The 18,336-nt window shown below is 32.7% G+C and overlaps 1 non-coding gene across 1 annotated transcript; it reads right to left on the bottom strand.

The window, feature by feature from the left end:
• Nucleotides 1-16,205: 16,205 nt before the first annotated feature.
• On the bottom strand, nucleotides 16,206-16,277 carry TRNAA-AGC. The gene has a single exon. It is a non-coding gene; the product is annotated as a tRNA-Ala (tRNA).
• Between the last annotated feature and the right edge of the window lie 2,059 nt (nucleotides 16,278-18,336).

The following is an 18,336-nucleotide window of genomic DNA, read 5'->3' as shown; positions in this document are numbered from 1 at the left end:
TAGTTGGAAATACAAAGAAACTTGATGAATTTGTTTTACTTTATGAGTGATTTTAATACACGTTATTCTAGAATGTATTTTCTGTTTCTTAGGACAATCTATAAATATAAATTAGGTAATGTTATTTCACTATAGTCAGCTATGAAGTATGAATATGAGAACTATAATGTTTAAGATCATAAGCTCTAAGCAGAATTTTGTTTTGGTTTGTTTTGGTCCCTAGCATTTTATTAATTTGTATATTTTCAAATGTAGTGATTATAAGATACAATGTTTTTATACACCAAATATGTTTGTAGTGTAGTTTTTTAATTAAAAATCATTTTAACTGAAATTTTCCTTATTTAAATATTTGATTTATAACAGAATGTCATAAAAACTTCTTTGAAAATAATTGGCATTCTTAAACATTTCAATAGATATTCATGATTCCATAGTAGCGTAAAATTTTTTTATTAAACAATACAGTTCACTAGATAAGATTTCTAAAGTCCTATGGTCTTCCGATGAAAAATTATCCAAGATAAAAAGTTTATCTGTTTGTACTTATGAGCTTTCCTAACTCATCTAACTGTGCAAAATCATTCAGTACAAACACATGAATACAGCATTTGAAAAATGTGTGCAGATGCAAAGCTACTATGTATGTACATATATTTCATACATATAATATGTAATTTCATGCATATATGAAGAAACAAAATAATCAGTGTATTTCAGAAAGTCATTCACTTATTTAAAACTGTGTTTTTATGGTTTGGAAAGGCAAAGAAATAAAATCAGTTGATTTCTAAACTGATTAACTGAAGTTAATTTAGTTTTGTTCTGTTGAGAACTATAGTTGAGAACGGTATTGAATCGTTACTGAATAACTTTTTTAAATGCATAATATTTGCTAATATATGTATGCCTGTATATAACAAGTGTGCCATGGACACATGTAACGGCCCAGAAATATTATGAAAAATGATTTATACATAGGCTTAAGGCTGATTCATTGTGTTTCTTTTAAAATCGAGAGACTCCCTTTGCTCCTTTCTTTTTTTTTTTTAAATTTTTGTAATATTTCATACAAACCAAATACCTGCTTTATGTGCGTTACAGGCATAATGAAATCCTATAGCTTCACCACCCAACTTAAGAACTAGAACAAGAATACTTTGTACTCAGCCCCATGCTCCCCTTTTATATCATTTCTCTGCAACCACTACCCCAAGAAGGAAGCATTGTTATAAAATCTATTGCACCAGTCAACTTTTTTTAATAAGAAATCACCACCATACTTGAGGGAAAAACAGTATTTCCTACCAGTAATTCTGTGGTGAGGATGGAGTGGTTCTGCTTTAAGCTGAGTTTACTTCAGGATCTTTCCATACTGTACTTTTGAGGGCTCACGGAGAAGATGAGAAGCAAAAATGCGAAATGGAGCACCACCATTCACACTCACAATCCCACTGTCCAAACAAGTGAGATGACCAAACCCAACATCTCATCATAGGCACGTGCCATGGAGATGGGTGTGGAGGGTGGTGCCTGCAAATTTGGTGAACAATAATCTAATGTTTGATATCTGTATTTATCATTTAATTGATTTGTTCCCCAAATTATAAGCACTTGCTTATGGCATTAAATTCCAAAGGGAGAGAAGAGAGATCCTCCAGATTTCTGGGACCCTGAGCCCTCAGGGTCAATGGTACCCTTCTACTCATGTATTTGGCATCAATTTAGGAAGGGCATACCATGCTCCAAGCACTTCTCTCATTTTCCATTTTTCCTGCCCTGCCCTGACCAGTTTTATCATTTAAAATTTCATTTTGTTGCATTCAGAATATAAAATATTTAAAGAAAATTATCACTGCTATATAGCATAGTTATTTGATGTTAGCATATTTTTGATAATTACAGTCAACAGCATGTTAAAATATACACTGATGATAAATGGTATCCAGTGAATTGTTGTACCTTTAAATATTTAAATGAGGTTAAAGTTATAATAATAATGTTAATTTTACCATTTAAATAAACAACAGAATAAAGCAATTGGCTTTATTGTCTGTTGGACTGTGATCTTTTATGGATAACACAATGGAAAAAAAGGGTTTATTAATAAAGTGATTGGATTAATTTATCGATAGAAAATTTGTTTCTCCAGGAGTGCAGTTTAATTTTTGTTAACAATTTGTTTTGTAAGATGCAATTTAAAGCTTATAGCTTCTTGCTTTGTTCTATTTCAGGTGGAATAAGTTTTCTTTGAGAAAATAATAAGAGTAAGTAGTTTGGGTTCTTTTTGCAAAAAAACTTTTAAGTTTTCAGAAAGTATCTAGAGAGGTAGATTTATCATGGTATCATTAGACACCTTAACAAAAGTATTCAAATTTAAGCATTTTCACTAATTATGTAATGAGACCTGAGACACTTAATTTTAATTGCCTATTCTCTTGGCCAAATTTATTTCACACAAATAAAGAATATTCATGTAAAGAATCACCCATGTATCATCTATCAATTAATTCCATTTCTACGATTATAAGAATCTTAAACTCCACATTGAAACTCTGTTGCAGAATGTTTAAACAGGTTCCTTTACAAGCCTATACCTTACAAGTATAAATAAATCATGTGCAAAACATATACCAGTTAGTTTCTTTTGACACTACCATTATAAAAATTCAAAATAAAAATGAACTAGGAGTGTTCAGTTTTCACAAAGCAATAAAGTAACTGACCTTGGACACATTTCTTTATCACAGCCTGAGAAAGGAAAGTGGTGGGTCAGTAGGCATAACGCAAATATCCTTTATTTATGCAATTTTCCATGCTTGTTTTGGGAATAAGGGCCATGTCACCTGTTTGCAAAATCTTCCACACAAAAGCAGGCTTAAGAAATATGCTTTAAGAACTTCCACGATGTTTAAGCAATATCACTAACTGTATGCTGCAAGAGATTTTTGTGTTGGTCAGTATCCTTAATTGAGAATTCAGACGTGAGGAGTCTTGTAAATACTCTCTCCACTCCCTGACCATTGGACCAGTAGAAGAAAACAATAACACACTAAGCCATTTATGGGCAGACAAATACTTCAAGATTCCACTTATATGAGACAGCTAAAGGAAGCAAACTCATAGACACAGAAGTAGAATGGTGGTAACTAGTGGCTGAGGGGAGTGGGAAATGAGGAATTGCTGATCAATGAGTGACGTTTCAGTTGTGCAAGAAAAAAAGTTCTAGAGATGTGCTACTCGGCATTGTACTTACAGTTCACAGTATTAAACCGAACACTGAAAAATTTGTTGAGAGGGTAGTTCTAATGTTACGTGTTTTTTCACCACAATAAGAAAGAAAGAGAAAGTAAGAAAGTTAGTGAGTTTTCTTAAAGCATACCCAACAGAAATGCATTAAAGCGATCATAACATTATTTACAGAAGTTTTATTTCAAAAGTTAAGAGAATAAATAGTTCATAAGTTGAGATCATCATCTTTATGATTCTTGTACATCATGGGCTATTGCGTTATTAGGTATTGATGTTGGAAGATTGAACCTTCTTATATAATGAAATAAAAACTTCCAATTATCAATGGACCTTCTGAACTCTGAATAATTACATGTTCTTTAAAGCCAGACACAGTGGGGATGGGTAGAAAGAGGTCCAGGCAGGCTTTAAGACAGACTCCTTTATTTCCAATATAAAGTGGGATGTGAGGATGTAAAGGATATGTAGGTGCAAAAATGGACATAATTTCCCTGCTCTGAATCATTTTTTTTTCTTAAAATGAAATCTTCAGGCAACAGATAAACTTTTGTGGAATTGTAAAACAAATATCAATGTAAGTCATTTGAATTCTTTGCACATTAGACTGTTACATTCCTTGTTGAGAATAATCAATACCTTGTCATGGTATTAATCACAGCATGCAAATTTGAAAAATGCACGTAGCTATATCCAAAATTACCGAATAGCAAAAGAATTTGTAAAACCAATATAATGTGGTTCAATCACATGCAAATTTCATAGCCTGAAGCTAGTTATGCTCAATTATTTAGTCATTAATCAATCAAACAAGTCACTTAACTATTCATTCCATAATTTTATATGATAATAATGTATAACTCAAATCAAATAACAAATGAGAATGCAATTAAAACTTTAAAATGAATACACAAAAAACAATCATTAGTATACTTAGATAAGTGAATTATGGATAAATCAGAAAATATTGGAGATGCAATTTTCAAATGCATCGTACGCCTGAGTATTTTGTTTGTGTCATGGAAAGCTATAAAAAAATTAGAAATATTCAAGCAGGTTGGCTTTTAAATTCATTGCCCATGGTAAATTTCCACTGAGAAACCTTCTCCTAGAGGTCTAGACTTTTTGTTCTCTATATTTAGGACTTTGGAGGAAACAAAATGACTCCCCTATTTTAGTGCTGCTTCTGTTGACATTATTGTTTTCTCAAAATTCTGCCTATTTCAGCTGCAGAAAAAAAGATCAGAAAGGAATTCCCCAGAAACCCACTTCCACCACTACCTTTTCAAGCAACAGCTATGAAATCTAAATAGCAACTCCGGAGAAGGAGTTTAACATGAAGATCAAGAAGGGCAAAATTCATGAATAAATTATGCTGAAATAGGATTCAAAAGAACTCTACAGTTATGTTCAATCTGGTGACCACGTCTTCGGGGCTCGAATGGCAGATTGCCATTTTGAAAAATAAATGGGAAGAATTCAAGTGTACTCAAAAGCTTCTAGGCATTCTGCCTAATTCTCTCTTAGGCTCTCCGTCATGTCGTTTCCTTTAGGCATTAGACTCATGACCACATGGCCGTGACATGGTATATATTGAGTTATAAGTTGCAATATTTGGGATGAGAGGGGTTGGAGGTAACTCACTGAAGAATTTTAATACTGAGCAGTTGCCAGAGGCTTGCAGAATATTGCAGATGACCTGGATACAAACAATTTTAATAAGAAATATTCTAAAGTACAAAATGCCTTCTCAGTTTCCAGAACTCTGCACTGAAAAATAGGGGCTATAGAAGAACATTTGGTTGTTAAGTCCCCAGTAGCAAAAAAGGCTTTTGAAAGAATTAGATGTTTTAAAAGACTACAGATGATGAATCTACCACGTAAAAGTCAAAGACTCTAACAATGCTTGGTTAGGAAATAATAAATGTGCTAGCCCCTTTGGGATAATATAGTTTCTTTCTTTTTTTTTAATATTTAAAAGTACAGTAGACATCCTGAAACAATGACCAGAATGCAAGCATGAGATAAAAGAGTAATTCTAAAGTTGGGAAGGGGGTACCCTCCCCAAACAGAAGTGTTTTTTTTTTTTTCAATTCAGATGAATAATATATAAGAATAAATAAAATAATCTAAGAACTGCTTGTATCTTAGAGATAGGCTTAGCTTTTTAATGATAAGAAAATATTAAGATACTACTACCGATTTTATGAAATATTGATGATCAACATCATATTAATAATTATAACTACATTTTTAAAGCCTCAGTTGTAACTGAGAATATTATCTGAGCTCTAAAACATTGCTCCTTCTAAACACACAATAGAAGCACAATAAATAATGCTCAATTAAAAAAACATTTTTACCCTTTCTGAGAAAATGTTGCATTCAAGTGAAGTGATTGATGGGAAATGGAATTAATCATTCTAAATCTCTGGTTAGTCACATTGTATAAGTGAATGGTGTTTACATGTTTTGAGAAGCAGAACCCCTCCAAAATATTTTTAATTGTACATTTCATTAATTTGAATTTTTAAATGTTTATAGATGACTTCTATGGTGTTTCTCCTAAAATACTGTTTTTTTTTATGAAAGAGGAAGTGTCTATTTTTTAAGTCAAGTCCTAAATCAAAATTAAATACTAATATACTTTTTCTCCAAAAGAAACTTACTTATTGAAATTTTGATTTGAGAAGTTATCTGGTTAAAATCATAAGAAAATCAATTTTTTTTGTTTGGTACCAAAGAATTTATTCTTTATGTACACTCTAAATATAAAACCAGCACCATAGTAATTATGAAGAAAGAATTAAATTGCAGGGTGTCATATGTAGTGACTTTTATATTTGCATTCGTATTGATTACATGTAATTTCTAGTAGACATATTAACTTTGTAAGAGAATATGGCAATTAGATGCTTTTACTTTGCTACATGATATATTATCTAATAGAACTGCTATGGAAAAGCTATCTGAATTTGAATGTATTTTCACTACATTCAAAAATACCCTGCTTGATATTTAAGAATTCTATAACAGATAGTCTAACATTGCTATTAGTTTTATGATCATACCTTATTCTGTGAAAACAAATCAATGTGATTGAATTGCCAAATGTAAAAGTATATTTCCCACACATCTACTGACACTATGATTACTATTTCTTAAATGTTTTAAAGTAATATCAGTATTAATGAAGACTGTCATCAGATTTTTAATAACAGGTAATTTTTGTGCCTCTGTAAATCCCATGTATGTCATTCTGTTTAATACTTACTCTCTTGCTGTTTTATAATGTGAAGATTATGGATATTATGTAATTACCCAACTGAAAGGCATTCTCTTGTTAACCCAAGATGTTTGTGTATAAGATCTTTACACTGAGACCATAATATCCATGTACTTACTAGTAAGGTGCTAACCAATTTGTTGGAATATTAGGGGGACAAAATCAAATATACAAAGCTTTTTAAAGCAACCTGAAGATTTCTAAGATGTCTAAAATTTGTTTAGAATGTGGATTTTCATTTTGGGGAAACTGATAGTCATTCTTTCCCACATAATATTTTTAAAAGAGAATTTTACTATGCTTTCCATTTTCCCCCAAAGCTTTTCTCTTAAATAACATTTTTAATCTACATAAATTAAAAAGTCTCATTCTGATATTCATATTTGAAAATGAACATTTTCCTGTCTTTCTTTGTACTGCATTGGCAGACACGTGTTCCAGAGATGCGCCGGTACCGACTTAAAAGATGACACAAGAACCTCTCAAATCTACATATCTAACTTCACATGTAACGATGGTTCAACATTCACAGTATTTCCGTTTTTCTTCAGTCACTTCTTGATAATATTTCCATGGTATTATTTTCATATAAAAGCAATTCATTCTAAATACACTGTGTTTCTGGAACAAAAACTTTAATAAGAGATCTTTTAAAAAATATCTGTATAAAGATATCATCCTGAAAAGAATGAAATGAACTGCATCGCCAGCAGCTGAAGAACAATGTGCAGTTAATTGGGCCACCTGAGGATCCTGCTTGTGATGCTGGCCACAGTAGAAGGCAGACAAAGAAAAAAGACTCCCTCAGATGCTCGAACTCAGGGCGTGCCGGCGGCGAGCTGCACGTACTGCCTTCTGCACTAAGGCAGCACAAGTCTTCTTCTTTCCCAGATTCAACAGAAAATCCTGGCATGGTATAAGGATTTGGACTTTTTATTCTTGACCCACTGAAAATAAGAAGTGTCATCATCTCACTGCCACAAATGAACATGCAAACTTGCACTATATGACATATTAGGAAAGATTGCCATTGGGAAATACGGCAAAGTATAAATTGTTTAGGGACCTGCGTCTTATTCTCAGTTCTGCTACCACCTGGCTATGCAACTGGTGGGCCTTGATTGTTTCCTAGAGTATCAATGTTGGACTACAAAATCATCAATATTCCTCCGTAATTCCCCATGTTTTTAATCCTCGTCCAAATTATGTATTAATTTCTTACAAACTTCAACTATATAAAAAATAACTCCTACATGCAAGCTATCATCACATATAAATGTATACATGGGTAATTATTACAAATATAAAATGCTTATATGGAAAAACATAAATAATTAATATATTTTCATATATTATTGGTAATCACAACTAAATATTCAGAGATTTCAATCTGGCTTAGTAAATCAAGGGGATAATAATATCTGTACCATACAAGTTGGTGCCAGACAAATGAGCTACTGTACATAATATGTGTTTTACCAATTTAAATCATAGTGTGATAATTTGAAACAGATGATTGCTTCTTATTGAATTAGCTTATTAACTTTCTGTATTCCTATTTAGTAGCATCTGCAAAATAAAAGGTTATCCAAAACCTTGAGTCTACACCAGTTTCTATTTTGCAGCATCAGTAACGAAGCCCATGGAAATAGCAGCAATAAAAACAATGAGATATTATGAATATGAATCACTCATGGAAAATGTCTAAGAAAAACTACCTAAGGAGTAGATTACTAATGGAACCTCTTCTAGGTTGATTCATTCATTCAACAAATGTTTGTATAACGCTTGCACTATTATAGCTTCAGGTGGAACAGAATGAACAAGAGAGATAATCTATTTCATTCTCAGAATTGATGAGTCAGTCAAGAAGACTGACATTGAATTAATAATTACAACATGAAGGTTCTAAACCTTCACCAAGAGCTAATTTTAGAAACTTGGAAAAGGAAACATCTTCCCAGACGTCAATATAACTGTGTTTTAAGACTGACAACCTTCATGGGGCTAATTAAAGTCAAGAATATTAGTTGACTGTAATGGTTAGTTATAGATATATCAGTGGTGAATCTGCGTGGAAACTCAGATCAGGATAGGTGATTATTTTCATGGATAATAAAAGTCAGAATGACTAAAGGAGTAATTGTAGGACAAATCCATGGGAATTTTTTCCACATATCAGAAAAGCTTCAAGGCAGAAATATTTTGGTAGAATCCTGGAAGACCAGTTGCTGTAAAATATCTTAGGTGTATCTGCTTAATGGAATTCAATGACCGTTCAATAGTACAAATATACGTTCCTCAGGGATTCGGGGATCATTCTTAGTCAAATAGTTGGGACGTTCCAATCCAATGGAAAGATTATGTATGGTTTTCATGACATAGTATTCCACTGGTGATTTCTCTATCTTCAAAGAATAGAAAAAATTTGCCAGGTAGAGAGAAGTTGAAATTATCCTCTTTCTTTATTCCTTTACTACTTTTACATAATGCAAATGTATTTTAAGCCAGGATAGGGAATTGAACTGTTACTGAAAGATTGATATATTTAAACTATAACTCTAAAGAAGTTGTTAAGCATTTGACATGCACTCATGATTTTGAACTAAGAAGTTTAGATATATTATGATACATTCCCTCATATAACAAGTGACAAAAAATTAGAACAATACCAATTAAGTAATTTTTGTCCAAGGTCACACAGCTACCTCATCGGTCAAGGACAGACATTTGAACCCAATTCAGGGTTATTATTTCATGACACTAAATCTTATTAACATTTTTTCTAGGACCTGTTTCTCAGGATTAATTTCAGAAATTCATTTATGAAGCAAAATTACCTTTAAACAAAGAAAATTAGGCAAAAGTTATGAAACTATTAAAATAGTTTAATTTGTCCAAGGATATAAATTGTAACAGATTAAGTAAAACAAGAAGCAATTTCTTATAATTCTAACTTTAATAACGACATAACATTTAAGATAGTAATGGTGTCTTAACACAATTTTATCCAGTAAAATACCTATAATCAACCATCTTAGCATACATTTTTGATTATAAAAGTCACATATGCATACCTATAGAATAGAAAGATCATAATTCTTCTGTACTATAAAATCCATTTCACAATGGCAAAAGCCACATTATTTATGTAAAAATAATCAAAGTACCTTTTGCACTTTTATACATATATTCCCTGAATCCTTTTGGTGGTCCTCTGAATTTGCCTACATTCCATATAAAAGAGCTTTGTATCAGAACCTGATAGATAATTTGCACATTTTCACATGACTTGCTGCTTAATGACTGCACCAGCCAGAATAGCAGAAACTAACTTATTTTAGTTAGGGTCTGGTCATAGATATCATAATATATGATTGATTTAAAGAAGATTCTAATATTAGTATTGTATTATTTATTAAAATGCATTTTTTAAAGCAAATGAGAGAGTATGCTGTTTGCATGCTACCATACGTATTATCATTTTGACAGGAATTTGCAAAAGATTTTAAGGCTTTCTGAAAGTCTGTAACAAAACCCTCTTCCATCTCTACATACTGTGAATTCTTTTCATGCCCATTTGTCTAAATTGAAAATACAATTTTACTTTGGGTATTTTACTGTGTCTAAATGACTTTTTTCTTATGCAGATATTACAGTCGTAGGAAAGCTGTGATTAGAATGCATCCAATTTTTTGCTGTAAGTTCACACACATACATGCAGTTTTCAATGAGACACCCCTTTGCAAGTAAGCAAGAATCTAAGCTAGAATAAAAGCAATCTAAAAAGAAAGCTTGCTCTGGTCACATTAGATCATTAGTAAGAATTAAAATATCACCAGAAGTGTTATTTTCCTGTCATCCAGCTCCTAATTTCAGTGCTATTAAGTGCATCAACCCAATAATATTTTGCCATGAATACTTCTGGGATGCTAAAAATAGTTTCCATCATATTGACTTTTAAGATTCATCACTGAAGCAAATCATCACTCCAAATTACTAGAAGATTGTGTCTATAAAAATGAGTATTTTCTGACCATCCAGAATACATGTGAGCTAGTACTCACCAGTACAGCTGGACTTTTCATAGCTGATGTCCACTCTGATTGATCGCTGTGTCCGTTTTTATTGGTCTCTGCTTTGCAGTACTGGTTGTAAAATATGTTTAGTATAATCTCAAAATATATGATATAAAATGGTTAAACTTAATAGAATTAAACATTTGCACACTTGACCACTAAAATATTGTAAGGCAAATATACAATCTATTAATAAAGTTTTGAATATCTATTTGAATCGAACTTCTTACCAAGTCTCTTTTATAATCATACTGCTTCACAGGAAATATTTTGATCAATTATTTATCCTCCACAAAAAAAATCTATGTGTACGTATCTACCTCATTTTTCAAAACATGCATTTTTTCCTTTCCATTTTGATCATTGGACTATGTATTTGTGTGATTATATATAACATAGAGAGAGAGAGATGAAGAAAAAGCACTAGGGTAAAAGTCAGGTCAATGTTTAAAATACCTCATCTCATAAAGCAGTATTTGCATTACTCATAGATCAAGAAGCTCTTTCATTCTAATCACCTGAACCCTGTAAGCTAATTTGTGCCGTACTTTCAGCTTTCCTGATCATTTTCCCATAACAAGTGTCTTTTATCACAAAAGTCACTCAATGATGGGCTGATAATCAAGGTATTTAACTGACTTTTCTCATTCCTTAGACATACATACTTCATAGGCACCCAGCATTGTTGGAAGGTCTCCTCAAAAATGGACTCAAAAGCATTTCTCTTTCCCTTACCTCTTGACATACACACTATAGAAAGGCAGGTTGGTCATTGACCGTGACTGTCCCGAGAAAGAAATCTCCTCTTGGTCAATATGTGATTAGTAATGAGGACAAAAAGGGTGGAGGGTTATAAAGAACTTTAGAAAATTTAGGATTCTGTCCTGAGCATTTCTGGACAAATGCTTCTTTTTTTCCTTAAGACCAACCCCAGGCTAGCCGGATTGGTGTAAACTCCAGGTGTCAGCAAGGTAAAACGCGAGCCTAGGGGATTCAAACTTAACTCTCAATCAGCTGTCTTGATTATGTTCTTGGATTAACAAGGCCCCGATCATAGATCACAAGGATATTGACCACTGAGTTGAGTACACCGCCGACGAGACCTGCTACAGTATCCAATGTAGGTAAAACTGTGGGGTGTGAAGTGTTTCTGTATGTTTTGTGAAAGATGCTTTCATCCCCCTTGCACCTGATCCTTCCAAATTAAAGATGTGAGTCTGAGGTTAATTTTTTTAATGTAATGTTATTTTTCCTGTAATGGGACAAATTTTACAGTAGTGTTGGAAAACAACCACCTTGACACCTGGAAAGGGAGTATCACAGAAACTAAAAGAAGTGGAAGGGTTGGTTTTCAGTAATAATCTCTTTTTATAAAAGCCCTGAAATCTTTTAATGAACCAAAAAATGCCCTATAGTAATTTGCTAAAATGTTACAGAAACCTTGGGTTTGATGGAATGCTCTGTTGGCCACCACTCACCAGACAGTTCTCACCATAATTTGAGTACCATTCTCCTCATCCCTAACTGAAATCTATCCAAAATAGCTAGTGGGGACCCCAGATACTGCACTTTCAACACAAAACACATATAATCACTTTTAAATGTCTCCAAGTCTCCATTTTTGAATGCATTGGTCAGATGTTCTCTGAGGCAGAAGAATTCCACGCAGTTGGTGGTACACACTCACAGGATGATTGCATGGTCTGCCTTGAGTTAACTCAGAGACTGAGTTAGTCTCCTCAAAAACAAAGATGAGAATCAATTGTTCAAACTGAATATGAAATCTTACATTTTAAGACAGTGTCAACCTGTGCACCTCTATTAACGTAGGTCACACTTGGAGACCCCCGACAATTTTAACAACTTTTTTTCAAGGCTAACAGGTGTACCCTTGGGAATTAAACTTTCTGTTTGTGGAAGCCAGATGTTAATTTACTTCTGAAAACACAATAACTTATACATTAGAGGAGTTATAAGAGACCTTCAAGTATTTAAGTAAACATCACCAGTGTATCATGTAAATCTCAGACGCCTAGGGAGATTTCTTTAAAATAAGACTAAACTTGGTTTCTCGGAGGAAATTACTGGAGGTATAGACGACTCATCACTTATGTGCATATTTTAAGCAGTTACTCCTAGAATGGCAGCTATGCAAATAGAAAGGTTACTACATAATTTGTCCCTGACTCTACCTGAAAGAATTATTTTTTTTTAACATTTTTATTGAGTTATAAACATTTTACAATGTTGTGTCAAATTCCAGTGTAGAGCACAATTTTTCAGTTATACATGAACATATATATATTCATTGTCACATTTTTTTCTGTGTGAGCCACCAGAAGATCTTGTATATATTTCCCTGTGCTATGCAGTATAATCTTGTTTATCTATTCTACAAGAATTATTGGTACTATTGATACTACCTTAGATCATTCATGCCACCTTCATTCACTGGCCAGGGCTGTTATGGATGATGGAATTTTTCTGCTCTTTCTCCTTGTGAGCCAAGATGTAGTGTGTAAAATTGCTAATAATCCTTACACTAAGTGCACCAAATCCTTAGGGCAGGTAGGAAAGTCAACACAGAAACTTAACGGGAAAATCACTTAAATCCTGATGGTGTGCTGAGTTTAAACAGCTGGTTGATTCGGAGGCCCTGGAAAGCATGATTGAAATCAATGCTTCGGGTTGGTCTAATCTTACTATTTGGTGTCCTGTTGCTAGCAGTTTTAACTAAACACTGTGTGAGACAGATTTAATGGTTTTTGTCCCAGCTTTTGTCAGTCAGTTAACTAGAGTGACAAACAGCGGCATACTTATGTAAAAATTTACCAGGAGCCAATATGGTCTAAAAATGAGAGATTGAATGTCTTTGGGAAATGATTCTACATAGGTTTTTCAGTACTCTGTTTTGCAAATAAGGAACAGACTGCCTTTTGTCAGGACTGTCTTTTCATGAAAGCTTTTATAGCCGATGATGTTGGAAATTAGAGGTATTTTATTCTAAATAGTAAAGAGCAGGTTTACTTGTAGTCTTGGAAGTTAGGTACTGGAGCAAAGGATAGATTTGCTTATTGTCTTTTATAAAGGATTTAAGTTCCCTAAATCTGGGTTTCTTCTACTTTAATACAATCCAATGTGTGTGTAAGTGTCATCTGGTCTTTTTTTGCATCCCCCCAGTGAGAACTGAAGTTCAGGGAACCAGAGCAAAAAATACTCACTGGTTACTGTGAATGCTGTGAATAACAATATGTCCTTCATCTCTAACTCAGGAGTCTCATGTCTTCACCCACCATCCATTAAACTGTGTCATTCTAACTGGCCACTTTCAAGGCAGTTAAAATTTCAGATCTTTTACAATTCTTGATAGTTGGTCTATGTGTGTGTGTGTGTGTGTGTGTATGTATATATATATTTTCTGTTCTCATTGAAATAAATACTTTCAGTTTGAATTTGCCTTCTATGTTTACAATGTTTTAGCCAAATCTGTCATTTTGGGATTCAGAAATTGCTTTATTTACTATCATGTGCTCCTGAAATTTCTTCCCTAGTTCTCGCTTAACTTTGTAACATCACAGTACTCTAATAAATCTTGGACTTCAGAGCACACATAGGGACTTGTTTACTAGCTCATCCTGGTATATTACCTGATACCCACCATCCACCATCCATCTTCCTTTGTTCTGAGTTTCCTCAGACATCAGGCTGTAATATGTTCAGAAAAAGAATTGCCTAATGCCTGTTCTTGGAGAATGAACCTTAACCAATACTAACCAGTTGCAGTAATACCACTCCATTTGGACTGTAATTGGATTAGGGGTGGATGCATGACTAAATTCTCAGTAACTAGATTTAAGAAGAGGATATTTGAGAGGTTAATGGGAAATGTAGTTCTTCATAGTAAAAATAGAAAAGACAAAAGAGGAAAAATTCTATTTCTTCATGTTTTTCAATGAATTTCTAAGAACATATGATGACTCAAGCTTCTTCATCTTTCTTGTGTTGATGAGGATACAAGTCTGAGGACAAACACAAATATAGAAGAGATGACAAAGTAGAAGAATCAAGAGCCTAAGTCTTGATGAGATTTTTGAGCTGTTCTACCAGTTCTGAGCTATTGTCCTATGGGAAATCTGGTTAAATACATATAAAAATATTCCATTTGGGTTGTTAACTCACATTTATTTAGAAATTCTGTTGCTTGGAGATTAAAATATGCCCAAAAGATGGTGTAAGAAATAATGTATCATTATTATCAGTTGTGTCAACTTGCTAAAGTTATGTTATTTTGCAGATATCCAGTATTATCATGAACAGAGTGTCATTATAGCAAAAGTGTTATTAGGGGCAAACGAGTCTTAAACATGATGGTAAGTTTATTGATTGATCAATTCATTGCCATACATAAATTCAATGTTATGTTGAATTTATTTTTATTTTTACATACCATATTTTATTTTAATATTACTTTTTCAAATCTTTCCATGACAACATAATACTAGACAAAGATAAATCAGTTTGTCCCTTACAATAAGCGGATTTGTGTTTAGATTGAATTTGCTTTTGCTGAATGTAAACTGTAAATTTTGCTTTGCCTTCATGGCTTAGCTGGGGATGTGCTTAAGACACTATTCTGCTTCATTTGTTAGATTGCATACACAAATGTTTATTAATAATTTCATTGTTGTGAGCCAAAATATAATGCTCTACTGTTTCACTGCTATGATTCTTGATTTTATTACTAAGCCATATTAATTAATTGATTAAATATTAATGATAGAAGAGTCATTTCAATAAAGAGCAAGCATTGCTGATGCTGTTACTTTATTTTTAGATACTAGCTCAGAAAGATGAAGTGCTATCAAACCATATGTTAATAATCTAACTAATGAAATAACAAATGTGTAACTGAATATGTTAAATTAATCTTAGTAATGTTCATTTCCCTTCACAGATTTAGCTTATATAGACCAGAAGATTTTCTCTGCCATTTAGGTAAAAACTTCTTACTTTGAAGACACTGGGAATAATTTTATTTTAATCTTATTTTAAGTCAGTGAGAAATTCAAATAAAAACATTGTTTGAAAATGTCCCATTCTAGTCCCTCAGAAAGTATATGTGTTTTTAAAATATGTAGTTACATAAGTTAATACATACATTTGCCCTGTCTTTTATAAATATTCTAATAAGTGGTATAAATGAATATCCATGAAATAATATTAATCAAAATAGTCTCATTTGGATGTTTTATTGTCTTAAAATATGTTTTATAACTTATTAACTCAAAAATGATTTATTGAACACTAAGTGGAATTTTAAAATCCTGAATTAGTAAATTAAAATGAAGTTATTTGAAGAAGAAAAAGAAAAGGGCTTAAACCAGGAAACTGACTTCAATTCTCAGGCAAGTCCCATGATACCAGATCCTACACAAACCTACTACTACCTTCCATCTCCAACCACATGGCTAGCCAGTACAATTTTCCTACATAATTTTTTAAAATAATGACAGAAAATCTTTATTTATTCTTTAATTTTTAAAATGATTTTGTGGGGGGTGGTAATTAGGTTTATTTATTTATTTATTTAATGGAAGTACTGGGAATCGAACCCAGGACCTCATGCATGCTAAGCATGTGCTCTACCACTGAGCTATACCCTCCATCTTTTCCTTCATGCTCATTCCCAGTCACGTCACTGGAGTAATATGACTCTGAGAAGAATATACCTTAACAAAGTAGTAGTTTCTATTGAATAGTAACCAAACTGACTTCAGTGATTTTTTTTCTCCTAAGAATTTGTAGACACAAAGAAACATAACCATATGCTTAGAGTTCAGCTTGTTCAGTGAAAAGAAAAATGCTCCCCATGAAACATTTATTTTCAACTGGAAGCCATAAAGTATCCATTTGCTTTATTGTGCCATAGAGCTAATACAACAGGAAGTTTCAAAGCAGATAAAGACAGATGAGTGAGGTTGCAAGCACACTGAGAGAGTTATGCTGACAGATTGATACAGAAGAATCATATATTGTGGTTGACAAATAGGTCCTATAATCGTATTTTTTATAGAGTAGGCTTGATTTCTCATCTACCCATTTTCCAAATGTGATTGTAAAAGGCCATACTCAATCTTCATGGATAAATGCTACTATGAAAGACTGTGCTAGAAGTAAAATCATCTGAGAGGCGCTGTGTTTACTCTACACACAGCCTTATGTGAATGACATTGATCATTGGTTAAATGTAAGTTACTTTACAATTTACCCATCCATCTGTTCTCTTAAAGGAAATTAGGCCATATGCAAATGTATTTATATCTCTTTCGACAGTGAGAATTTAATTTCAGTAAATATGAACTGTCAGTCAACTTTTGGAGAAGGAACTGGGTAATGAATAGAAATAGAAATTGAAGCCTAAGACAAAGAAACAGAAGGAAATTTTCTCTGACTAATTTTAAGGAAACAGGAAGGATTAAGGATTAGGTTCCATATAGAAAATAATATTAATATTCATGTTATTCAATGCAAATATACATACAATATACAATTTATTGAAACAGAAGGAGAGATTGTCATCAGATTTTAGAAATAAAATACAATAAATAAAAGGTTAGAAAATAAATTATTTACAAGATACGATGATAAGAACAATAATAGGGAAACGGAGGGAAAATTGAAGCAAAATGGAACATAATCGTTTTAAGTTCATCATATCTTTAAAATGTTGGTTAAGTAAATATCATACTGCAAATGAGATTTTATTTCAGTTAAGCAGTATCTACTATATTTAATTAACATTATTAATACCAATGTTATCAATTTAAAGGTATATTTGTTTAAGATATACATTTCTTCCTAATTTTAAGTAACTTGTGATAAAAATAATAATTGAGTAATTATTGGCTATTCATTAATTAGCACGTTTGAGAAACACTGACTTCAATCCAGTGACTAGAATTAACAACAAAGTAATGTTTCTGGTCACAAGCATTGCCTCAAAAATTTCACACAGTTAAGAAAAATCACATACAATTTAAGGACAGAAATTTCAAAATTAAAATCACTAGTCATTGCCAAACAACATGAGCCATATCAATCATATATCATAGCAATATAAATTAGCCTTTAAAACTGCAGTTGCATTAAATTCTACTCTAAAATCAAGCAGTAAGTTTAGGAAAGCCACGTTGAGTTTATTATTTTTACAGCACAAATGTGACATTTCTACAAAACCCCACAGACAATTACTAATCTGTATCAGCTAGTCTATCAGGTCAAGGAATGTATTAACATCAGTGTCTTCTTTGCCAGACATACACCATCAGGAGGAAGTTGTCCAGGGAGGTGAGTTTGGAAAGCACATATTAGAAAGCTCTTACAGATTTCAAAATGAAGGGGAGATGGTGCTTTTTACAAATATTGCAAGGGCTATTGCACTTTGAAAGAGAGTTTAACCACAAAATGACACCAAAGATAAGGAGTCACAAGGAAGCAGAAAGTAAAGAACTTATTAAGGAAATAAGTTGCTGGTGAAGTGATGTGCGTTCCGCTGATTGGTACAAACTCGGTTATGATGCTCCCACTCAGGTTACATCCGAAAAGAACTTTCTATCAAAAGAAGTAACTTGAACTAAATGTTCTTAAGGACTTCTAAAGTCGTACACATCTGAAGTCTTCTATGGGGAAGTGCAGATCAAACGGGAAGAGAAACAGTACTAC

The sequence above is a fragment of the Camelus ferus genome, chromosome 14, assembly GCF_009834535.1.
Source record: "Camelus ferus isolate YT-003-E chromosome 14, BCGSAC_Cfer_1.0, whole genome shotgun sequence".
NCBI classification, from domain to species: domain Eukaryota; kingdom Metazoa; phylum Chordata; class Mammalia; order Artiodactyla; family Camelidae; genus Camelus; species Camelus ferus.
The sequence above is the reverse complement of the archived record's forward strand: the minus strand, read 5'-3'. Positions and strand labels throughout refer to the sequence as shown.